Source organism: Thermobia domestica, chromosome 9, assembly GCF_964235325.1.
Source record: "Thermobia domestica chromosome 9, izTheDome1.hap1.1, whole genome shotgun sequence".
Taxonomy (NCBI): Eukaryota; Metazoa; Arthropoda; class Insecta; order Zygentoma; family Lepismatidae; genus Thermobia; species Thermobia domestica.
In genome coordinates this window covers 140,925,457-140,952,594 of record NC_137462.1, presented here as the reverse complement: position 1 = coordinate 140,952,594, position 27,138 = coordinate 140,925,457, and the positions used below count along the sequence as shown (strand labels likewise).

General features: G+C 35.5%; 1 protein-coding gene across 2 annotated transcripts in view; it reads left to right on the top strand.

The window, feature by feature from the left end:
• LOC145695063 (3-hydroxyisobutyryl-CoA hydrolase, mitochondrial-like) overlaps window positions 1–27,138 on the top strand; it is a 130,534-nt gene that overhangs the window by 51,588 nt on the left and 51,808 nt on the right. The window contains exon 1 of one of the 2 annotated variants that reach the window (XM_081771902.1): window positions 25,646–25,787. The exons of the other annotated variant lie outside the window; for it this stretch is intronic. The gene's annotated coding sequence lies outside the window, so the exon portion shown is untranslated. Of the gene's footprint in view, window positions 1–25,645; window positions 25,788–27,138 lie in introns of those variants that run through there. 2 annotated transcript variants of the gene reach the window in all.

Below are 27,138 nucleotides of genomic sequence, written 5' to 3'. Positions count from 1 at the left end.
TTTATTTCCTGTGTCTAGGAATACTAAGGCCTGTAGTTCGAACATTTGAAAGAGGTATATGAAATCAGGATATTTCTAGAAATCGGCCCGGTACCCACGGCTTTACCTTGCATAATGAGCTTAATGAAGAAAAGATTAAGATAAGAAATTTAGGAAGGGTAAAAAAAAAAAAAAAATGAATTAAAAGATTGCGATCTCGGCAATCAATTAGTTTTTGGATCATGGACCACAAAATTTTTGAACGGCCCTTAAATCGATTTTTCGTATTTTCTACGGAATAATCACTTCATACTGAGTTAAGTGATAGTTTGGGTTTGGCTACACTATGTGTAGTTTTCCAGATCTGATGCATATAAGATTTTTTATTATTATTATTGAAATATATTGAGTCTTTTGATCCAAATATATTTTTACAGCTAAATGCCAAGTATCGATGCAGGTAAAGCTATTCATCCTGTTACTCATGAAGTTATAAAAAAAGAAAAGGAAAGAAAAGAAAAAGAAAAAAGAAAGAAAGAAAAGAAAGAACAAATATTTCTTTCAACAAAAAAAGATATTCATGAATCGGACGAAACATACTCGCGGGCCGCCATTTGGCCATCAATGATCTACATTGTTCATTAATCTCTATTAGAGATCATACATATCGTCAGTTCATGTTAGTCACATTGTCAATATGGAAGATTGATTAGTAAAATACACATAAAATTAGTAGATTTGTTTTCAAGTAAATCGAATTTTGATTTTTACTTGATAGGATACGAGTATTATCCTTATAGGTGGAGCAAGGGCTGTAAGTCAGAAAACACTCTGTAGAATCTCATGAAAGGCTTAAAACGTCTTTAATAAAAGTGTAATAGTAATAATACTAATCATAGGGATAATGATTGATAATAGTAATTACTGAAAATCTGATGAAATTCTTTGCAATTAAAAAAGTAGGACAAAAGTTTTCAAATTAAACAAAGTGAAAATATACTGTATCCCATCTTACTGTAAATTTTCTTTGATTTCGATACAGAAAATTTTACTTTATACTTTATTATTGTTTATATTTTGAATTAAAATATAAATGGGGACGCCAAAATTTATTAGGTACTTACGGCTTCCAAGAGTCTTAATCCGGCTCTATCCCCAACATGTCTTTAATCTTAAATGATTTTGAGATATGACCACCTTATTACAACAATTGCAACTTCGAAATATGGTAATCTTATAAAAATTGCAAATGCACTTTTTTTTACTTTCCGCGTTTTTTCTTACTTTCTAAGGGAAATAACAAAAAATGATGAAACCGTCTTTAATTATTTAAAATTAAAAGCCTAAGTACCGATTTCCATGTTTTTAACTTTAGGTGATTTGCAGATATCCCCACCTTATTACAACAATTGTAACTTTCATTTATTTTTTCTTCCCACCTATTTCCGTCCTTTCTAGGGGAAATGTCAAGAAACACTGAAACATGCCTTTAATTATTTTAAGTTAAAAAGTGTAAATACCAAATGTCATGTCTTTAACGTTAGGGGTTTCAAGATTTGGCCACCTTATTTTAACAATTGCAACTCTCACCCTTTTTTCCTGGTCTTTTCCCCTCCCTTCTAGAAAAAAATCTAAAGACGATGAAACGCATAGGGCCTATCTAATTACAGTATTTTAAATCAGAAGTTATATACCTAATTTCATGTCTCTATACTTATTCTCACCTTTCTTGTCGAATTTCCAAATTCCTTTCTTACAAGGGACGTATGCGAACCGTGATAGATATTTATGAATATTGGTACCTTGACTAATTGTGGATAGCTAATCATCGTGGTGATAGTCACTCGGTATGGAAATGCCTTGTTTACTCGCTGCGTATAATTCATATAGTAAGCAGTGAGCGAGTGAGGTTGTGCCGAATTATCCCAAAAATGCCAGAAAAAAGCAGAAAATGAAAAATGTTTGTAGGTACCCTTATACCTACGGGAGGGGATACGTGACCAAGAACACGGCAGTAGTGTCACACAAGCAGTGTTGCCATCCCAATACAAACTTACAGTTTTCCAAATAGAACATATATAATTTTATGGCATTCAAACAATTGGCATAAAACGTGAAAGAAAATAATCAAGAGGTGGATTATCAGTGCTGCCAAATAAGGGAGATATGAGGCTCTAAAGTTGAGAAATTATGAGGTACGTACAGAGAAACGAACAAATGTACAATAACAACAAGACTGCAGAGCAGGGGCGTCATTTCAGACTTTGCTTGAGGGGGGCAAGAATACTACCGACATAAGAATTTCACCTTTTCTACTAGTATATTAGTAAACAATCGACTAAAGTATATGTATTCCTAAAACTCTTGGGGGGGGGCAATTGCCCCCTCCTGCCCTCCCTAAATGACGCCCCTGCTGCAGAGGGAACAAATATACAGTAGAGAGTAAACCACACCATGCATAACACCCAGTGACTAACGGGCTTGATCAAGTAGTATCGAGTATGCAGCTAGGAGGAATATTCGTATTTTTGCCATACTATCTGACTTTTCTTTTGTTTATAGTGGTGTATTATATTAACATACTTTGCGTCTCTATATTACTGGTAACCTAAATGCAGTGTGTTTTGTCTTCATCGTTGTCTCACATGCTAACGTTTCATATACTCTCGACTTACACCTATTTCGACTGACATCTTTGCGAATTGATTCTGACGTACTTTCTTGTCACATATTTGCTACCTTTGGTGCCACAGCTTTTCTGTACTCTTTTCAGGGGCTATGCCGTCGTTTCTGTGGTTTGAAAGGCATGCAAGATTTTAGGTAGTGTTGTAACTCCAAGACAGTTCGTTTTATAGCTCTCAGGAACGGTTCGAGATATTGATTCCACACACATGCCATTGGAATTGCTCTGCTACAGGAAGACTTGCTGTTCACATTTCCGCATTATGTCACATGGGACTTCTTTCTATGGCTAATCTAACATGTGCCCTTTTTCGGGTGAATCCTGTATCAAGTCCGTTAGTCACTGGATGTTGTGCATGCTGTAGTTTATTCCCTACTGTACGTTTGTTCCTCGTGCAGTCTTGTTGTACATTTGTTCGTTTCTCTGTGCGTATTCCATAATATCTCAACTTTAGAGCCTCATGTCTCCCTTATTTGGCAGTACTAATAATCTACCTCTTGCTTATTTTCTTTCAAATTTTATGCTAATTATTTGAATGGCATAAAATGGTACGCGTTCTATTTGAAAAACTATAAGTTTGTATTGGGATGGCAACACTGCTTGTGTGACACTACTGCTGTGTACGTGTCTCCTCTCGTAGGTATCATGGTGCCTACATGCATTTTTCATTTGCTGCCTCTTTCTGGCGTTTTTGGTATATAATTCTGCACAACTTCACCCGGTCACTGTTTACTATATATGTTATACATAGCAGGTAAACAAGGCATTTCTGCACCGAATGACTATCACGACGATTAGCGATCCAGAATTAGTCAGGGTACCAATTTTCATAAATATCTAGCTGTCACGTCCCTTGTTAGTGGTGCATCATAAATCGTATGCACTTTCAAAATTTTAAGCTTCTAGCTTAAGCGGTTTGAGCTTAACGTTGATTTGTCAGTCACTCATTCAGGATTTCAGGACGCCAAAGAACAAACAATATCCTAATAAACCATATACACACTCAACAAAGATTATATTCTTTCATATTTCCTTACAGGCCCGTATCCAGGGGGTTCTAGGGGCCGCCCCCCTAAATTTTTGCTGCCCCCTAAAATTTTCACGGTAGGCTTGGAAATGAACTATAATATGGTGATCAATTATAATATGTTTGGATCGCCCCCTCCCCTAACTTCAACCGGCTCTCTTACATTTTTTGGGCTGGCTACCGGCCTAATTTCCTATCGGGTTGCGTGCAAAAGTTAACCATATGTCTTCCTCCTCTATTGTTTAGCAATCTTCCCAAGGCTATGCGTCATACTATAAAAAAAAGCTCCATTACTAGTTAAATGAGAAACAAATAATGTTTTAATTACGGCTTGTTTCTTAATAGGTATTTCTATAATAAAGTTCTAAACTTTAAAACCAAATAATTACGTAAACTACCTGAAAAAATATAAGTAGTAATTAAAACAAAAATTACAGAAGATTATTATCGGTTAGCGCTTGCATAAAAAGAGGCGGGCTACTGGTAAGTACATAAATACGGTAAGCAATCATAATATTCAAGGATTAGTCGTAAGTCTTGGAATATTTTGGTACCCATTATTCCTGTATTTGTTGCAGTACAATAAATGCAGAGTAACAGCCAAAGTATTGCCTTTCATGTTGAACTGTCTGCTGCCACCTCGACTGCTGAGCAATTTCGAGAATTTTAATTCTAAAAGAGGGACAATTTCTATAATGTTTTAATTTCCTATTTTATATTAATAAAATGCTCAAAGTGAAGATTTACATAAGTGAACATGTTGTTAAGCGTTTTCGACAATCCTTCATATAAATGGGAAAAATGAGGAGAGAGTGTGTAAGGTTTTATGTAACTCAAATGAAATCAAACTTGAATGAAGTATTTTGAAAACCAGAAAAAAATGTGTTTATACCTTTCAAATATTTTTCATAAACCTTATTCTTCCCATGCGAAGAACATGCATTCGGCTGGTTGTGACATATCGCCTCTATATGTAGATGTAGACTATTCCAAATAATGTCATCAGTAATGGAGGCAGAATTTTGGTAATGTGGGTGCAGGTTGGGGACGGATTAAACAGAGTGAAACAAAAATACTAACATGTACGTATTAATAAATACGTTTATGCATCTATTTGAACAAATTGCATACATGAATACACGTAGGACCCACCTGTAAACCATCTGGGAAAATCTAAGTGTGTAAAAGTATGTGTGTCCCAATGTAAACCACTTGGGTCAGTAAGTAGAATATATTTTATAACATTCTTCTGTTGAGTGGGACCATGGCTTCAAATTCTTCAATGACATCTTGAAAAATCTATGTTCAGAAATATCGACTTTTTAAGAGAATGCAATGTAGTGGAGTAACATGAGCCAAAGACAGAAAATACTACATTTTCAAAACTGAATGCATTATTGTAAGAAAATGAAGAGGCCTGGGTGCAGTTGCACCCACTGTTAACACTGTGCGGCCGCCTATGAATATCATGTTATAGGTGTTCTTCTATTGAAGTTCAGCACATTGCTTCTTGCGTAAACCTTGTAGAAGCAATACGCTTTTATGAAAACATTTGTTTATACGTCAGTGCATGACTTCCTTTTGTGCCGAAAAGATCATGCACAAAGGCTTCGAAGACTCAGCTCTTGTCAACAGTGAGAAAATTTTGAATTTTTTGTGATCAACCTTATGTATTAAATCAGTTGTACCGTTCAGTATAAGCAAAGTGAAAAGCACGAGGCTTGGATATTATTTAGAAATAAAATTGTTGCAGGTATGATGCAAGATGCATCGAAGGGTTGAATATTGATATCCAACAACATATACAGGAAACAATAGTTGTGTGTATTCACCTCACGACCAGAAAGTCTTCTGAATATAATAAGCACAGAATGCTAATCTGTACTGAAATTATTACAAATGTCACCTTAATATCCTTTGACATTTTCAGACGTGTAACTTCAGCACGAATGTTTCCTGTACGTTGACATTGGCATTATTAAGAGGACTTGGGGAATATAAATAGTTAACATTCATCAAAGACGATCTTCAGAGATGATACAATATATGATTAGACACAGAAGAATATGGGGTGTGGATCGGGGGCAGGAAATTTGCTGGTTTATCAATTATATTTGTAGCTATCTCATTAGCCATTTCATTTCCTTACATCCAATCAGTAATAAAGTAGAGCAGTAGTTCTCAAACAGGCCCGCGGGATCTAGCCAGGGGGTCCGCGATGCGTAAACATTGAAATGTGTTGTAATAAAATGGAACTCACATGCAAGAAGTTTTTTTTTTTAGTTACTAAAAAAAATAGTAATTATACGTACATTTGAAAATTTCAATGTTTTCGTACTTTACTAAATTTTTGCCCTGTGAATGAAAAGTTGCCTAAAAAAAGGCATTGGAACATTTGATGCCTTTCCCTACCACTTACTTATGAGAACAGACCTTTTCTGCTCTTTACAGTATTAAACCTTAAAGCGAAATTTTCTTAATGTAGAATCGGACCTAAGATCTATGGTGACGAAATTTATTCCGGATTTCAGTGCAATTATGAAAAAACAGAAAGAATTTCATTCCTCACATTGGTGATCCCTCATTTGAGAACATTGTTTATCAAGTGCATTTTCTTTTTTAAAAAATATGATTTTCAGTCTTCAAAGTTACTGTATTTTCAATTGAAATTTCGTTCACTATTATTTTGCATTATTGCATTATTTTTCTTGAACTTTTTCTTGTTAGTGGTAATTCTAATCAGTAGGGGAAGGGCGGGCAAAAGGAAACGTGCGGGCAAAGTTGAATTTGTCATTTCCAGAAACATAACGCGGTACATCAAGACACAAGTGGTAGTATTGAAGAGAAGCAAGTGGCATGACGCTATGGCATAACGGTCAACTCTACGTGCTGCGTTGCGCCTGAGTAATAGAGAGAAAACGTGTGACATGAAAAGACAAGTTTTAGAAGGCCAGGTAGAAAAGAGTTGTAGTTCCTGAATATTCAATATAAATGTGTAGTTTGCAATCAGATGAGTTCAGCATTATTCATAGTAGAAATAGATGAAATGGTTTATTGAGTTGATGAAAACCTTGATTTGGGCAAAGCGTACTTTTGCATATCCACATTAAATCTCGGGTATCATCAACATGTTTAATTGTTTTATTTCCGTTTTGTTGTATAATATAACCAAAAATCCGAGATTTCCATACATGTATAAAACATTCTGTTATTGAGTTTTGTTCCAACGATATTACGCCATTTTTAACTTGTGTGCCACTTTGGCCGCCCTTTCCCTATATTTTTCAAAATATACCATACGAAATTTCAGATAGCTTTGCAAGGGGGTCCGCAGTAGGGTGGAGCGAAATCGGGGGTCGATTATCAAAAGTTGTCCAACAAAATAGCACTAGGCGTCAAAAGTTGTGATTGACTAGTATAACATTCGTGATTTTTTCATAATTTTTAAAGGGCTTAAAATTTTGCAATTTTTTTCAAAATTTGATATTTTTTGAAAATATTAAATCTTTTTAAAGCTGCCCAATGAAATCGAACTAGGTCACAAAAGTTGCATAATGACTAGATTAACTACACTGTTCATGATTTTAAAAATAATTTGCATCTTCATCCCACGCAAGAGCCTGAAATTTTGCAGTTTTTATGTTAAATTTCGAAATTTCACTTAAAATATTATAAAAGTTTTAAAATCCGCCAAATCACTTCACACTAGTTTAAGGAAAAGTTGTGTTGACTACCATAACACTCATGATATTAAAATAATTTTCGTGCTTTATCTTATTATCTGCAAGAACCTTAAAATTTTGGAATGTATATGGTAAATCTCAAAATTTATGGAAGACACTGACAATTTTCAAGACCTGTCAGATAATATCTGATAGATGTCAAGCCTTATGCGTGACTACTATAATTTCGATGATTTAAAAATATTTTTTCATTGTCTTCGTTACCTCCAACAAGTTTTAAAACGAAGTTTCACACTAATATCTAAAAATACATTGAGCATAATATTAAGATACATTATATAAATTTAACAATTTTGCATTGAATTTATTTTTGATATGCAGCTCTTTGCTGGTTCCCAGAACTCACCACGAGGAGGTGGCTGCATGTAGAGTTCCGCCCATCCACCCTATACCTTTGGAAATTATCTCTTTAACTCTTTGGTTTATATTCAGATTTTGTTTCGAAGGTGGGCATAATTGACCTATCCAAAAGTATCTCTGATAAATCCATCTCGAGCTAAAACACCCTTCGTGGTTACACACTTCAGATGAAGCTTCGGTAACAGTTTTAATAAACTTCTCGATTGCTTGGGTATGATATTATGGCAAATAAAAAACAGACAGGAGGACAGATGAACCTTCCGTTACACATTTCTGTAGATCTTCCTCCAATAAATGGCACTTCAGGGGTGGCTCGGTTACTTCGCGTTCCTTCCAGTTGATTAGGTCAGTGTAATCCTGAGCACTAAAGTGTATTGCTGGAATACTGAACTTACGTACAGGAGGTGTTTGGTTTGAGATTCTCGACCGTATGTAAAGGATTCTACGTATAGCTAGTTTTCGAATGTGCTTTCGAGCATAGATACCAGTAAATTCTCCGGATGCGCGAAGAAATCATTAAGATGAATTTCCTAGTTCCAATGACCTTCAGTTTATTGTTTAAGTATCGTAAAAAGGTTATAGTACGATATAAGTTCACAGAAGCATCCTTGATAGCAGGATTACATTTAATGTAAAACCACATCGTAGCATTATGAGTGTAATCAGCTCCTTCAAGGTCGAAGATGGGTTAGTAGTGCTTATGTACACTCTAAGCACTCTGTTTGCAGCAGCGCCGTAACTTCGATTTTTTCTGGGAGGGAAAGTATTAATACTTGTATTTGGGCCCCTAGAAAAGTTGTTTTTCTAATTCTTGGGTCCTCCCGCATGGCAAAATCTGCGGGGCCGTTTGTTACGCCTCTGGACCCGTTCCATACATAACAAATTAATTAAGAGGACAATATTGACAAATTTCAAAGCCATACGAATAAATATTATTTCTAATTTATATTAGAAGGGGCCCCTAATAATAGATATTTTTTACTGAAATGGGCCCACGACACATTTTTGTTTTATGTGTCTTTTGTGTGCTGTTTTGTTTATTAATGTAGTGAACCTGTTTGATGCTTCATTTATAATTTCACGTTCGTATCGTATATGGAGTAAGAAAATTTTGTCTTAAAATGGGCCCCCTCGAACGGTTATGAGCTTCTCTGGGAGGTAGTTGCCCCCCACAAGTTATGGCCCTGGTTGACAGTAGTTATCCATCTGGCATAGAATAATTTTCCCGAACTTCTTGGTACAAAGTTCGGTGAACACTCACCAGCAGAGATTGCTTTGCAAATATCCCATATAGCGCTAAGGTTTGGTCTTTGCTAAGGTTGCTGACGTCTTTTTCCTTCAATCGCTTGAACATTAACGACTGGTAAATCCTCACAATCACTGGTGCATATCTGGTCTCCAACATTGGGGGGGGGAGGGACGAATAACCTCTTTTTTTTTATTATTTTAGCGATGTTCAAAATATTTATGCGATGTTCAAAAGAGTTGTCTTCAACATTGGGAAGTGGGCATATTTGAGGCTTATTCTGGGGGACATCAATTTCATGTCACTTTCCTTTATGGCAATCGGACACTAATTATCACATTTCTCCCCAAAAAACACATCTCAAATCATATTATTAGAAGGGACAATCCCCCACAGTTGGTTAAACGTTTTTCTATAGTTCTCTAGAATTTTTGAGGATCAACTGTTGCGCCATCTAAATGCTCTTGAATATGCCTTGGAATATACCATAAAAATTGCAAAATTTCAGGCCCTTGTGGGGGATGAAAATGCAAATTATTTTAAAAATCATGAATGGTAGAGTCAATCTACTCATAATGCAACTTTTGTCACCTAGTTCGATTTCATTGGGCAGCTTAAAAAAATATCAGTATTTTCAAGAAAATTCAAATTTTCATCAAAATTGCAAACATTTAAGGTTCTTGCGGGGAATGAAGAAGATGTTCAAAAATTATGAAAAAATTCACGAATGTTATACTAGTCAATACACAACTTTTGGCACCTAGTGCTATTTGATTGCACAACTTTCATCTTTTCGCTCCACCCTAGTCCCCAGTTCACTTTCCGAATGAACAGGAGTCTAATGCTATCGTCGTAAAGTTTGAGCACCACTGGAGTAGAATATAACATCCATTTACTCTGTATCCAGCTATCGATTAACGCCACTTTCACAAACAATCCTACAGATCTTACATAGACACATTTTTGACCCTTGAAACTTTCATAGTTGCCATTTTTTCAATTATTGTTTTAATCTTTTTAGTATTTATGTTCACCTCGTGTTCTTTACAGTTCTTTCATAAACTTTATAATACTATGCTAATTTTCGAATCATATACTATATCATAATATCATGTGCTTAACGAATACTCTTCTTGTTTCTTCTGCCAAAACCAGTTGTTGAGTGACAAAATACAAAAATAAAATTGTAGTAGTATTATTTGATTAGTTATTGTTAAAGCTTTTACGTAGCTCATGGGATGCCTATTCTGTAAACCTCTTTTATGACATATCCATACGACATAGCAACTTGAGTAAAACGAACTCTGACTTCTTTCACAATACAATGTACCGGTACTTAGATGTCATTACCATTTCTTACTACGAATTCGGTGTGTCATTCACACCACCACCAACAAATTTATTTGAATCAGTGTTGCCATAGACATGTGTCGAAATATCATGCAGCAATGTTTTCAAATTGTGCGTAGTTTCACACAATTTATTTCACACCCAGATTCAATTTAAAGTAATCTATACTGCACTATATTGATTTATATTCATCCTACTTACAAAGAGTAATTAATTATATTATGTAGTATGTGCACAGGATATAAGAACTTTGACGATTTGTATTAACACAACGTAGGAAAATAATAAGTTAAGCTAAATTACATAAAAATGCACATAATTTGGTATAACACAATCTACATACACACACCAAAATTGCATGCATGAACATAACCAGAGACAAGGGCGGCGATTTCTCTGTAAATTTGGGGGGAGCATTCAAATGGAGAAGGTATATATATGAGGATTTTAAGACAAATTACATTTAAATTATGCCAAATATTGTATATTCATATATACAATAGGGGGGAGGGCACATGAGCTTCGGGCGCCCTTGGACACACACCGACGTAAAGCAGATGTATTCGTTGTGGCTTATTCTCTAGTCTACCGTTCGCTTCAGTTTAAATGCAACAGAAAAAACATTCAATAAAGCCTCAAGAATAAAATCAACTTCATCTTCTTCCAAAACATGTGTTCAAAATAATTTAGACCTATTTTTGGAATTACCAAAACATTTCAAACAGACAAATTGTTAAGCAAATCAAAAATGCCGAACTAAATTTTCGAATGTTCCAAAAACTACTAACTGATCGTTAATTTATATCGTTCAATCATTACATCATTTAATACAACACTAATAACATCAGAAATAGCCATAATGTTATATGGGGCTTATATTTCATCACATAGGATCTACCAGCTTTCAATGACATATGTTTGTAGCTGTAAGTTGGGTTTATTTCCAAAGACACGTACTAATAAAACTGATAAAGCAAGACAAACATTTTTGTGACTTTATTCGTAATATAAGCATTCAGAGGCTTGTCCGTTATGTCTGCTTCACTGAATCAAACGTTCATACGTATAGGGATGTACTCTTCACAACACAGAGGTAGATGCTGAATTATTCTTTGATGTAGAACCTCTCGGCTTTTAGGTTCTGTCTTAAATGTGATCCTTAACATGTCCCCACAAAAAAATCAACAACGGTTAAATATGGGGATCGTGAAGGCCACGCGATAGAATTCCACGACCAAGCTATTGTTCAAGATACAGTACATCAAGATATTGTCGTACAGGAAGAATTTGACGAGGTAGTGCATCGTCATTTTGAAACCAAGAGTTGATTACCAATTGAAGAAGCACGTCTTCCAACAAATTCTGCAGGGTCAACTCATTTTGAATGAAATTCAAATATAGTTGTTCCGTAAGTCTGGATTCGAGAAAAACAGACCAAATGAGGTGGTTTCCAAGTATGCCACACCAAATATTTACACATCAACGGTACTGCATATGTTGCGCACACACTCAGTGCGGATTTTCAAGTGCCCAGTAGTACGTGCTGTGCGTGTTAACGTTAGAATTACTAGAATTAGATGGACACTCATCAATCCACAGAATATTGTTCATTAAGTCAGGAGTTTTGTCTAGAATGTGTAGAAATATTATGCAGAAAGCAAGTCTTCCTTCAAAATCACTTCCATAGAGCTGTTGGTTCAGTATCTTTTTTTTTTTTCAAAATTCTATATTGATGTTCTACTAGCTTTCAGAGTACGACCACCTCTTTGTTGACCTGTTAAAAAATAGAACAACAACAACAATCATGTAAACGATAAATTACATAGCAAAACTAACCAGACGTTACCATCATTCATGTACGTGACATACTGTAATTGTTAATAGGTATTCTCTATCGCGAAATTAAATTACCCACTAATTTTATGAGTTTTGTAAACATCTCATACACGAATGAAATGAAGCAAAATATGAAAAATGTATGACATCGACACCTTCACAATGATTACTGATTCTTTTGTAATGCCATAGTTACGACAGTATCGAACAATCTAAGCTCTTGCGTCTAGAAGACAGTGTTGAGTCCTCCAACACTACACAGCAAAGGCCGTTAAAAGAGTGCTGCAAAATAATGTCGTTTATGTTGTTGCATACGCTATTAAAAACATGAAACGTAAAAAATCATCAGAAGAAGGTGGAGTTGCATTAGATATACTAAAAGAAGTTGGTGAAGAAGTGGCCATGATTCTAGCACGGCATTATACTAAATGCCTGCAAGAAGATAGTGTCCCCGAAAGATGAAAAAGAGTGTCATGATAATATTTTTGGACAAGAAAGGAGACAAAGATCTACGGAATTACAGATTCATAAGTCTCCTTACGACTGTAAAGTAAGTAATGACAAGTGGACTAGAAAAACAGTTACACTTTGCCCAACCAAAAGAACAAGCAGGATTTAGGAGTGTTAATGCACAATAAGCCATATTCAAGTAATGAGGGAACTGATCGAAAGATCAAGCGAGTATGAGTTTCCTCTTTGCGCTGCATTCATCGACTACGAGAGAACACTCGATATAGTGAAAATTTCACCAATTAACATTCTCAAATCAATCGGTATTGAAGAAACCTGCATCAAAGTCATTTCAAACATCTATGAAGAAGCTAGTGCGACTATCCAGTTTTTTGATTGTATGAAGAGTGTGTGAATTGAAAAGGGAGTACAACAGCGAGATACGATTTGCCCCAAAACTGTTTACAAACGTACTTAAAAGTGTGTTCCGTTTTATAAATTGGGAAAAACAAAGGAATAAATATTAATTGGGGATGTCTGACTCATGCATGTTTCGCCGATGATATAATTCTGTTATCTAACAACATGACATAAGTTCAAGATATGATAGAAAACTACATCTGAAAAGCACGGAAGTATGGTTAGAAATGAATATGGAGAAAATGAAGGTAATGTTCAGCAAGTTGGTAACTGTAATGATCACCCAGGATCAGGACAATATACACTGGAGAATAAAAAAGACATTCTGTGTCATTGATTATCAGAATTGTGCAAAGTAATATTGTTTGGAAGAAGAAGTATATACTGTTTATTGCATTGCAGATAGCATACCCTACAGGGGAAACAAATCATAGGTCACACTTTATCCACTGTACTACCACACCGACTCTAATAAGACTAGTAATATTTTGTGACAAAATCATTGTCTTGTTTTATGGCTCCAGTCGAAGAAATCGTTTTAGATCTGTCTTTTGAGTGAATTTATTTGTTACAAGTTACTCTTCTCATTTTCATGTCACACGATACCGATTTTAATTATGCACTAATTATAGGCAAAGTATTTCACTGGATGCATCACGTCTTCCTGTTCCAAGCCTAGAGCATCGATCAGGTTACAGCCCACAGGAAGCCTTTTGGTTCGGCTACGGAGTCGGGATCGAACTTTGGACCTCTAAGGATAGCATCAGTGCTGGGCCACAGCAAACTTCTTTGCGTGGCTATATAGAACTGAATGGATCTCAGGACCTCTGAAATAGGCAACAGTCACGGCCCACAGCAAATCTCTTTGCGTGGCTTATGGAGTTGGATAGAACTGGATTGAACTCAGGACCTCTATCTTCCGAAATCAAGGCATGGAATGAAGAATTAATTTGCGGAGTCTGTTAACCAAGAACTCGTCGGCGAATGTGCAGCACCTTGGCCTACCATCCCAGAACGACCCATGTGACCTCAAAACCCGGAGTGTAAATACTGTTTGCTGTTCTTGATTTTCAGGTCACGAGCTACTTTCTATGACTAAATTTTACTTGGGAAGTTAATTTTTACCTTGTGTTCCGTGTCTTAATGCAGCCGCGGAAACTTTTCCAACGGTTTATTGTTCCTTGAAGACAAACACAGGTTTATTTTGTTTAATATTGGAATTAAAGTTTATATATATATTTTTTGTGTATGTTGTCCTGATTCTGGGTGATAATTACATTCCTCTTGCAAACAATACTACTTTGGCCAATTCTGATAATGAATGGCACAGAATGTCCTTTTTTATTCTCCAGTGTATATTGTCCTGATCCTCGGTGATCAGTACACAACGAAGTCAACGATAGAAGTAGAAGATATGCAGTTGGAAGAAGTTAACACGTATTCTTAACTGGGGCAGAAGATTTCTATAGGTGGAAGCATTAAGTAAGCAATTAACAGAAAAAAAAAAAGAAGTATAGTAATCTATAAAATCCACTGCAGTGAGTGTAAAAATGTGCTATGTTGGAGAAAGGAAAGAAATTAAGGAGCGAAAAGCGAATTAAACAGCACAAGGTCGATAGAAGGTTAAAAAGAGACAACAATGCAGTCTACAAAAAAAATAATAATAATAAAATAAAATAATAATAATAATGATAATAATAATAATAATTCACACGGAAAATGAGGTTAATTTGAATGAGGTGTAACTGCAAGGCCAAGAAGACAGAAAGATGATCAGGAAATGGAAAGAGGCAAGATTTATTGAAAGCAAAGGTGATAACGTGATGAACTGGACCTCAGGAATTTTAAAAAGTTGCTAAACAGTGAAATAAGTTATTAGGAAGCATTAAGAGAGAAGTAAATTTTTGGTAATTTTGTTATTGAGGTTATTACTACATTATTACTATTATTATTAATGTTTTGGAAATTCATTTGATTAGTTGTTTGTTATTAAGTATATGTATATACACTCTAACCAAATATAAAAAATTGATTTATAAGGTATTATATCTGTTTTGGTTCTGCAAGGTGATTGGGTGTCAGTTACTAATTAAGTTACACCAAGACTTTAGCTGTCTCTTAGTATTTAATCTTCTGTCAATTGTCGTGTAGTCTTGGCTGGTGAAGCCAAGTAGTTAGTTGACGAAACTATCACAAGATATTAGTTTTATAATAATAAATTGTTTAGCTTTCTCAGCGATTAGTTCATTTTTAATTATAAGATATAATAGGCAAAGCTGGTATAATGGGGAATATAAAAGATGCATCAAATTAGGTTGGAGTATATTCGGAAGAAACAACTTCATGTTGAAAAGTGAAATGCTGATGTGCCCGAAATGAAAAATAATAATAACGAAGGCATTTTACCTGTTTTGATTCGATCGGAGACTTGGACACTCATAAAATCAGACATTCACTGTCTTCAGACAATACAAAGAAGTATGGAGAGATGCCCGGAATAACCCGGAAAGATAGGAAAATTAATACGTGGATCCGGAAGATGGCAGTAGGAACGGATATAATCCTGAACTTAAAGGGATTAAAATGGCAATGAGGGACAGATTGTAAGAACTAATGGCAGTGAACAAAAGCAATCCTTGAATAGATATCAAGAGACAAGAAGAAACTAGAAAACGCACTTGTAGGAGGTTGTGTGACGAAATTAAGAAGCATTGTGAATTAACTGATAACGGGCTGCCCAAAACAGATGGTTGCTTAGAAATATTGGAAAGATTTTCATCTAGCAGTGGATGGACAACAGTGATTATTATTATTATTATTATTATTATTATTATTATTATTATTATTATTATTATTATTATTATTATTTTACTGCATCGGGCCGCGAAAATAACAAATATGCCTGCTAGAAATTTTATTTTACTGGCAATTATGAAGTCAATTCATTACGCGTGCAGTTATGTTCAATGTTCAAATAACTAGAGAAACGCTGAATTGACGGCAATCGAAGACCAATCTCCTGCATGCTAGATGGTTGCTGTACCCTCATACTTTTTTAAAAAAATGTGCGTATACTGTAACCCACGATTTTTCGTAATTATTCCATTTTCCTTACGTTTATGGGTAAAATTCATTTATTAGTAAGTGGAGATAAATCTAAGATATTTCCATCTAAGAAGAATGGAAAGCAATCCATCTAAGAAGATATTTCTAAAAAATATAATAAAATAATAAAAATATATACAAAAAACAAAATTATGCTTGGTTTTGTGTATACTGGCAATAATGGTTTCGAGGGATTTTTGCAGTAGCAGAGCACTATTGCGTGTCCACGTGTCCAAGAGATGTGACACGTTGGTGCAAAGAAAAGTGTTTAAATAAGCCTAACCAAGCTAATCAATAATACAAAGAAATAATACAATGTTACGAAATAATCGAAGAAACGTTGTTAATATTACGTAGGTGCGACTGAAATGTCCAGACGATGATTGTCAATTCCAAAGGTAAAAAAAGTGAAAAATACAATGCCATGTTAATCAGTGGCCTCTAGATAAAATTATCCTACTAAGAAGTGATTGAGATACCAAAAAATGTTGTAATCGCTGGGAGACATGGTAGGAGAATACAGAGGGTGAGAGAGAGTTTAATAGTGCAAATCTGGATAGTCTGCACCTTCGTTTGAGGGCGTGTATTGAAGTCTACGGGTAGGCCTACATAGGTTGGCATTGAAATGAACATTAGAACACAATATCTGTTTATTATTGCTAGGGGCTTGCTGACAGGTTTGCAGTGTATTTGACGGCGTTCGATATGTAATGATCCAAGCGAATTCCTGAGCCTTCCCCACTGTACACTGTAAGTTAAATTCGTGCTTAATTAAAACTATATTTGTTTAAATTTAAAACTGTTGACCGTTATCACCTGTGCATCACTTACAACAATTCGCCAGTAATTCTTTGTTTTTGCCTTTGTTTTAGCCCATAAATGTCTTTGTTCATGAGATCATTCGTGGCTAAGCGGGTAGAGTAGGCGCCTTTGGCGTGGGAGACCCGCGTTCGAGTCTCGGCGAGAGCTCACGTGGTTCGGAGTCCACGTTAATCAGTAGGTCGACGTCCCACATAGCTTCGTTGCTGAACGAGACGTTAAACTCAAACTCAATATCCTTGTTCATAAATTTCTTTGTGTATGGTTTTGCATATACGTGGCATGGACATTAAATTTTGATTTCTACGCCATATGTATCTAATTACATATACACCTATAGAACGAATACAACAAACTTGGAATATCTATATTGTTTGTGTATGGTAAATCATCACGCGGCGCTGCACGGGAGTGTATGGAATTCCATACACATGGCAAGCAACGTGTTAAGAAATGTATAATAATAAGAATTAATAATAGTAATAATAATAATAATAATAATAATAATAATAATAATAATAATAATAATAATAATAATAATAAACAGAAAACGATACGATCACTTACATTATTTATAAACATAAGTTAACATTTATTAAAGCATATATCTGCAATGGAATTAAGTTGTTTCTCTCTCTCCCTGAACGCAACAGCCCTTATTGTGCCAAGGCGTAGAAGAGAACTTGTGGCACTCACGACTTTGGTGTGGTGTGTGGTTAGAACATCGTATCCCTTTCTTGTTAGTCCTAGCTTTCTAGACAGGATGCAGTTATTCCCGGTAGAATACACAAGCAAATAGACTTTTCTATTACTATTAAAGTAAATAATTATACTCATTTCCTCAATGTGATGCTTGTGGTTGCTTGACCGTATACAGACAGCTGATTCATGGAAGAATAGTTGATAATAATAAAATAATAAAAATAAAAATAAATAATAATAATAATAATAATAATAATAATAATAATAATAATAATAATAATAATAATAATAATAATAAATAACAGAAACTCGACCAATATTCTTGCAAATAATAGGAAAAAGTTTGCGTCACAGTGTTCACTTTGCTGGACACACTGATTGTAACAAACTGGAATATAGGGTATGGCTTTTTAATTTTTCCCAACTATTTCAACTGCTTCAATTGAAATGGATCTATAATAATAAGAGAGCAAATTTAGTCTTCTTACCCTTCAATTTAGAAATAAGGTTCGCGAGAATTTCTTTTAAAAATAATATACTCAGAATTTTATATAGTAGTTTGTTTTATTCCAAATTACATACTTTCTGCAACTGTTTTTTGATTGAAATTATTTGAAATGAAATCTTTAAGTTTTACATCCCACGTATATGCCGGCTAGGCTAAAGGAGACAGTGATGATGAGAAATGAATGAAATAGTCGAATGAAGAAAGTGGGAGAAAACGATAGAACCCCGAGAAAACACACGCACACGGTGTTTGTCCAGCACAAGGTTCACTTGGCGTGAGCTGGGATCGAACCAAGGACCCCATGCACTGAAGGTGAACGTTCTACCACTGAAATACCGTGGCCTCTGAAATTATTTAAAGGAGAAAGGGACTACTTTATGAAAATTGATGACGAACATATTTGTTAAAAAATACCAGCTTTTCGTGAAATACTGCTTTTAGACAGGGGCGGATTAAGGCTTTTGGGGCCCTGGAGGAGACTATTTTAAGGTGGCCCTATGTTACGAATAGTTCCGGCGCATGAATTTTCTTTGCTGCCCTCCACAGTCTCATAGGCTTATCGAACCACCGAGAACTATGTTGTAATGTTTTAATGTGCTCCAAGTTTACAATAATTAGTTTAGTTACATTCATTACACTGGCCGACGTCAGTTTAGTTACAGAAAGGAGAACCTCTGATTCTGACTAATTTCAGGATGCTGAATTCGAAATTGATAGCCGTTGTACTACATTAGCTCGTCTTTTGGCGTTATGCATTGTTGCCAATTTTGCCATTTTGTAGGGACGGCTTCAGTTGTCATCGAAGTATGTCTGACAATGCTATTTGAGCAAGAAATAAATTAGATTTCACTCAGTTGGCAACAGATAGGGCTATCCTTGTTGTTGGCATATATATAACAATGAATACCGGGAGGACAGGGATGATTGAATTGCTTGAAACTTGTGTTCCTTCCCCTCCTTTGTTTATTTGTTTTTAGACCACTGAAACCGGTTTAAAAATAGGGTCTATGTGCCAACAATGAGCGGCACGATGACGCGGGCGAAAAAAGCGCCGACTGCGCCGTTATTGCGTGGCTCAGTCTTGCTCTTATGCATTGCAGTAAGTAATCTCTGAAGTGTATAAGTATTTTGTCGGGAGAATTGACTTGGAATTTTTATGTCAGTAACTTCAGTTTTATTTTCCGTATTCTTAGGACTGCTTGTCTGTGTTTTCAGTATCTTTTAGTGATTTTATGGAATAAGTGGTTGTCCTGTTGCTCTAAGTTTCGCTTTCCTGCAAAGTGTCAAGTTCTTCCTGCAGAGGATTAAAAACTCACCGAACAGATTTTGTTATATCTGTGGCGTATTTATGGTTAAGTCGCAGATTAGATCGATAAGTGATGACGTTAGGAAAGCATATTATTTTTATTTTGGCTGCAAGATCCGTGATCAAGATAAAACTGGGCCCCTCACGTGTGTTGTTTGATGAGTTATGCTACTCTGACTGCCTGGCTTAAAGGAACCAAACGAAGGATGTCTTTTGCTGTTCCGATGATATGGAGAGAACCCCGGAATCATTATGATGATTGCTATTTCTGTATGACGAATACAGCAGGAAGTAACAAGAAGAAACAACGTGCCATCGAATACCCAAAATTGCAATCCGCGATCAGACCAGTGCTCCATGGAGAAAATTTAACTGTACCTACTCCTCCGAAAGATTGGGGAAGTATTGATATTACAACGCCTACAGGAAGCGATGAGGACACCAACTCAATATCTGCAGATGAAGATCCGAGAGACAGTTCCACGTAAAAGATGAGCCTCACTTCATCCTACAACATGAGTTGAAAGATTTAGTGAGAGAGTAACAACTTTCGAAAGTGAAAGCTCAACTTTTGGGTGGTAGACTCAAAGAGTGGAATTTACTGGCTTCTGGAACTACTTACACTCACTACAGGAAAAGGAACGAACCCTTTTCAGAATACTACAGAATGAAAGGTTCCCTTTGCATATGCACGGACATCAATGGTCTGATGAATGAATTAGAAATTCAACATGATCCATCCGATTGGCGTATTTTCATAGATTCGTGTAAGTACAGTCTAAAAAGTTTTACTTCATAATGGAAATAAGCTGCCGTCCATTCCTGTGGCACACTCTGTTTCGATGAAAGAGACTTACGAGAATCTCGCACTCATTTTAAATCGCATTAACTACAAAGAATAAGGTTGGCAAATTTGCGGAGAATCGAGTTATTGCAATATTACTTGGTCTGCAAGGTGGATTTACAAAGTACTGTTGTTTTTTGTCTTTGGGACTCAAGAGCCGCAGTAAAACATTTTTCACAAAAAGAGTGGCCCCCTAGAGAGACATTTAAGCCCGGTACCAACAGTGTCAAGTATGAGCCTCTGATCGATCCAGCCAAGATGCTGCTTCCACCTCTTCATATTAAGTTGGGTCTCATGAAGAATTTCGTAAAAGCTATGGGCAAAGAAGGTGAAGGATTTAACTATCTTAGACAGTGTTTTCCAAAACTAAGTGATGGTAAATTAAAAAAAGGAGTTTTCACAGGACCTGTTATTCGCAAACTTATCCGTGACAAATTGTTTGAACAGAGTTTAAACGACAAAGAGTTTAATGCCTGGCGTGCTTTTGTTCAAGTTGTAAAAGGTTTTTGGGGCAAAACTAAAGCTCAAAATTACGAGGCTCTGGTGAAGCAACTTTTGGTCGCATATAAAGCTCTGGGATGTCGCATGTCTTTGAAAATCCACTTTCTGCACTCCCACCTCAACTTCTTTCCAGAAAATCTTGCAGATGTAAGATACGAAATGGGAGAACGGTTTCACCAGGATATAAGAACGATGGAAACTCGATATCAAGGACGTTGGGACCCTGCAATGATGGGGGACTATTGCTGGTCGGTAAACAGCGAGGACCCAACATTTCATAAAAGAAAAAAGTAAAGCAGATGATGTTATTTGCAGCTCTAAACGTTAGACTTTATAAATTACTCTATGTATGTAAATGCTAATAGGCCTACACTAACGGAATATATATAGTTTTTAAGTGGTAATACACAAACAGAATATATAGTTTTTTAACTGGTTTGATTCAATAAATTAATTTTAAGAATTTTAAAAATTGAAAGTCGTTCTTGTCCAACTGTGGAAATGAAGTTGATTCCCTTTCGGCACGCAAACAGCTCATTGGCCGGTACACTTCATGATAGCTCATTTTCCCTATTATGGTAAATCTGGCAACTATGCGTTACACAAAAATGCGAGCTAATGTAGAAAAATGGATATCATATTCATATTCCGGGACCTAAAATTAGTCAGAATCAGTGAGTTTTGTTTCTGTAACTTTTCAAAATTTTAAAAACGTCGGCCTGTGTTATTAGCAGTTAAATAATTACGTATATTCATTATTAACAGTTAAATGCTGCTGATGGAAAGACTTAAATCTAGCGATACCGCGAGCGTAACAAACGGGAAAAAATTTAGCATAGGTCTTAAGCCTATAATATAATAAGTTGATTGCTATATTTTAGTATTAAACAGAGTGATTTTAAGGGGCCCCCTGAGCTTGAGGGTCCCGGAGCCTGGGCTCCATTGGCTCCGTCCTTAATCCGCTCCTGCTTATAGATTATAAATTCAAGAGGCCGGGCCGGGGCCGGGTTAAAAATTCCGGCCCGTGCAGACCTCTAGCCCCTGTGTATATGCTATCTTTGGAAATACAGTAGAGTTTCGCTTATCCGAGATAAAACAGACAGGCAGAACGCCGGATAATATGAATGTCTTAAGAAAAGACCTATTAAAAGTCAAACTATGATATATATTTTTAAATATTACGCATCTAATAATCATATTTTGTAAGGAATAAATACAATGCATTGAATCAGGGACGATCCAGCGTGAGGTCCTGGAAGCTTTCCCCTTCCAAAACTCAAGTACTTGTTAATAAACCTGCTTTTTCCCTTTTGAGGTTCTTTTATATCAGATTACTTTGAGTCAATGTCCAAACTGTGGGCAATGAGTTGTTGTTATAATTCTAAGAATATACCGTAATGCCATTGATACCAGGTGGAATTAAAGAATACTTTTAAATGGGATTACAATTTCCTTTCCGTTCTGTATAACGTTACTGTATTAGAACGATACAATCATTGCCATTTGCTATTTTTGTGATGTGATACCCATAGTAGACAGTTTCCCTTACATGTCTCTCGAAAATATTTTTTGATTTCGTTTGTGCTACAATGTAGTTTGTTTAAAGTTATCCAGTTTATAAATGAAAAGTAAGAAGAAGTTTAAGAGCAATACAGAAGTGTTGCATATTATTATTATTATTATTATTATTATTATTATTATTATTATTATTATTATTATTATTATTATTATTATTGATATTTTATTGATATTTTTAAAACATTAGAATAGCGTGCTTACGAGGATTCGTGTTGGGCCCCTCCGAAAAGAAAACCTGGATACGTGCCTGCACTGAATGATAGACGTATGAGTCATGGTGTAGACGGGCGTACTAGCGATAGAATCCAGGTCATCAAAACAGACTAAGACCACAACTTGCAGTTCTTCTTGCCGTTTGATGCTATTTTTTACCTGCAATGTTATATCGGATACGGATATAATACGGTATGTTGAATAGATGAAGGTCAGATAAGCGAGACCATGGCGTATTAGTGTTTCATGCACCTAAACCTGTAAAATATTTGTGCAGAAAACATCTTTCACTCACTAGCTAAATTTGTGGGTATGATCGCACATCTTGCCTTATAAAGTATAGTCTTATAAGGAATATATATATTTAGCATGTTGAAAACCTAAAGAATGACCAACTTCAATAATTTTCTATAGCTTTCTTTTTTAATAACGAGAAACTTGTTCATTTCATCACGATAAATCACGTTTGGTACTAAGATGTCTGTTTCTGTCTATGTATATTTTTCACACTTTATTGGAGACAAAATTGTTCTTTTCCCAAGAAAAGAGGATGAGAGAAGAAGCTATACAACAGCATAAACTGAAAACAATCGCTATTACTAATAATACACTAATTCTGAATAAATAAGTCATCAGAGGAAACGAAAAGTTATTTCCTTATTATATTGTTTCGGTTCTTATTAACATAAAAATTATACACTTTCTATAATGTTTTGTTAAAAAATGAATGGGATGGGATGGTATTCGATCTGGTCTCAAAACAGTATAAGATCTAAACGCCACTCTACCCACTTGATCACAGAGACTACCTTTTGTTGCCTGCCTTTTTCTTAACAAATAAATGCTCATGGCTATAAACCATGCCACTTCCAAACTTAAGACAACAGTTTTCCTCTATTTCTATATTTCGGTACAGCATCTTGGTTACAGAAGCTAATTTATATTTGGCAGACAATTTATACCCTAGATTTATTACTCCACTATTTTACTCCACTTTCCAGTTCCTTTATTCAACTCTCCCCCTACCAATCTTGTTATTCCCTCTGCAATCGTACTCTGCTACTGCAAAAATCCCTCGAAAACATTATTGCCAGTATACACAAAACCGAGCATAATTTTGTTTTTTGTTTATATTTTTATTATTTTATTATATCTTTTTGGAAATATCTCAGAAGGATTGCTTTCTATTATTTCCACTTACTAATAACTTAATTTTACCCATAAACGTAAGGAAAATAGAATAATTGCGAAAAATCGTGGGTTACACTATACGCGCAATTATTTTTGAGCATAGGGGTACAATTAAGCAAGGCTTCCTGATCAGTTCTTGCTTTTCATGCGTGTGTTATTCTTTTCCTACATCTCGCCAAAGTCTGGTAACGCTGTAGTCTCCAACAACTCCCCATTTTCTCCTTTTCGCGTTTCTCCCAGTAGGTGGTGACCAAATGTTTGTATATAAAATACACCAGATAGATATGTTTTTGAATGTTTGATTTTCCAAGTGCATGCGCATTTTCCTATTTTATCAGTTGTAAACGAGTAATTGGTCAAGCGCTGCGGCAGGGAAGTTGTAGATATATGTGAAAGTAACATTTCATTTGAAACTAAGTTTACGAATATTAGTTCCCATGTTAGTTGACATATGCAATCCGGATGCGCGTTTTCGATTTTTCGGGATGATATTCTACAAGAATAAGGAATAAGATAGGGATTTAGTTGTGCTTGGCAACATCTTCAGAAAGTACGTACATATGAATTTACATTAACAGCCTTTGAATGAGAGTTCGATAGAAAGGGTGCTTTCTTGAAAACACCTGTAAGACTGACAAGGAATGGATATGAACATGTCATCCGGACATCCGAATCAAACCAAGTCCATTCGATAAACATAACAAAGATACATTCATGTACAAAAAATTAGGTGCCATGGACAACGGAATAAATCCCTGGGACCCATTAACCCTGTTAGTATAAAGAAAATCGTAGACTCGCAGGAAAGTCGTGTTTTATAGTTCATTCTCTTCAGCATGAAACAAGCTTTTCAGAGATGCTATGTATCGGGCCCATAATGTACCTGAACAGGGAAAATGGTCCACCCTCTACATATTTCTAAAGTAATTAATAAATCTGTGAGGATAATATTCTCAGACTCTAAGAGTGGGAACTGAATTCACATTAAGTCTCGTTCATCAGTCTGGTAAAGTTAATTCACAGTATAAAATAAATTTAAGATATGCTTGGGGTCCAATAGACTCCAGTGTGTACTTGCATAGGCCTATTGTAAGTGTAACATATAAATAAAACCAATTTAGCATAGACTCCCGCGAAATTTCAGTGATGTACTGTACGTGCACCTCCTTGGGAGTTAAGATAACCCTGATGTTAGAAAAATTGAGGAAATGCTGTGAAATATGTGGAATTAAAGTAAACACTGATGACTGGAAAGCAATGGTAACTCGGAAAAAGGCAACCATATTAAAATGTTTCCTTTAATAGTATCTCTAGTACTTGGAAGGAAAACTAGTGTTCATTTTATCTTATTTCGTAATAAGTGTAGGAAATAGTAATTACACTCTCTGAGGCATTGCTTAGGACATAGTTACAAAGGTTCATTCGCATATTTTGGCATTCTTAACTCCAGAAAGAAACAAGTTAAGAACAGAAGGGAGGAAAAAGTTACTAAATATTGCAAACAAACATTTGTGTCCTACTTTCTTGAGCATCATCTAATTTACGATGACATCGATGAGTAGGTCTAATTGTATGTAAAACATAAGCTTCAACATTTGCATTTGTCATTCACTTCCTTTTAATACAGACGAATGGAGAAGTTGTGCAGGAGAGAATCTTTTAATCGATTGGCAGAAATAATAGGCTATAAATATGTCGTAATGTTTATTTTTTTATATTTATTTATTTATATTTTTTACTTCCAATGCAAAGTGTTATATTATGAGAAAACGAAAGTGCAAATTTCGGTAGTCTGTTTACTAGTGTCACTGCAGTTATACTCCCGTGTCTGAAGTACAACGATCGTGGGGGTTATACATAACGTCTTTGGATTTAACAGTGTATTAACCATAGTGGTGTTAATAAAAGTTAACGTTTTCTGAACAGGTAAGGAGTTTCTCTTTCTTACTTTAAGTGAAGAAAATTAAAAACAAAAATTGTTTCAGGTCTTTGAACAGAGAAGTATTGCCTCTGATTGAGGGATCTACGTTCAGATAAATAATAGAGAAATGTGCACTAGGATTATAGTGTTACGGTAAGGTTGAATTAAACTAAGTGTACAATATTGTCTTTACAGTTGAAATGAAATCTTTGAGTTTTACGTCCCACGGTTATGCCGGTTAGGCTAAAGGAGATTATGATGATGAGAAATGAATGAAATGGTGGAATGAAAAGAGTGGGAGGAAACGGGAGAACCCCGAGAAAACCCACGCACACGGTGTTTGTCCACCACAAAGTTCACTTGGTGGGGGGCTGGGATCGAACCCGGGACCCCAAACACCAGAGGTGAACGCTCTACCACTGAGCCACCGCGTGTCTTTACAGTTGAGTTCGAGTCGAAAATTAAAACATGAATCTAGAAAATTTTTAGGAAAATCCGTGTCTCTTGTATACGAAGAGTTGGAAATGAAATAAGCAAGGTTAAGAGTGCTTACATAGAATAAGTAGGTATTAACACGGAAAGAACAAATAATGTAATATCAGTTGTTAAGTAATATGTTGCGTTGTAAGCTACATGAAAGTTCTGTACTTTACAGATAAAGGATTAAAAAGGAAAAGCAAGAAAATAAAAGAGATTTCTGAACTTATTTAAAACTGGCCGAAATATCCGTTCTTTGCATGGGAAGAATAAACTTTATGAAAGATATATGAAAGGTATATCCCAAACCGCTTCCCTTAGGATACGTACAGTATTTCAAAGAGAAATGACAAAATTCTAATTCGACCTAATCGTTTAAAAAATCATTTGAAGCGGTTGAGCGCTTTCCTCGAATTAGGCATTTTATAAATGCAAAATCGAAAATTAAAATGCGTATTATAAAAATTGTTCCTTTCCTCCCTCAGAAGTGAACATTTCGAAAATGCTGAGACACGTTTCCACTTATTTTTAATGAGGAGTTAGGTAATCCATGGTTAACGCATGTTTGACCTCTATCTACTTCTGTTAAGGATTTTAATGAAAACGACATGATAAAAATCCTGCTCGTGGACATTACTATGTTCAAAAGTACATCTCAAACGGTTTAGCCGTTTTTTTTTTTTCATTAAGTAGAGACATACAACGCCATTTTTATTTTTCATTCTTGTCTGAAGTGAACCAAACTTGGTGTGATGGTAGACCATGATTTGCCGTACAACCTTGTGAAATACTATGATTTGCAGACCTTTGTTCGTAAGCTATACGTAAAATAAAAATCAAATGAAGGACTATTTTCACGACTATGTGTAAGTTTTACTA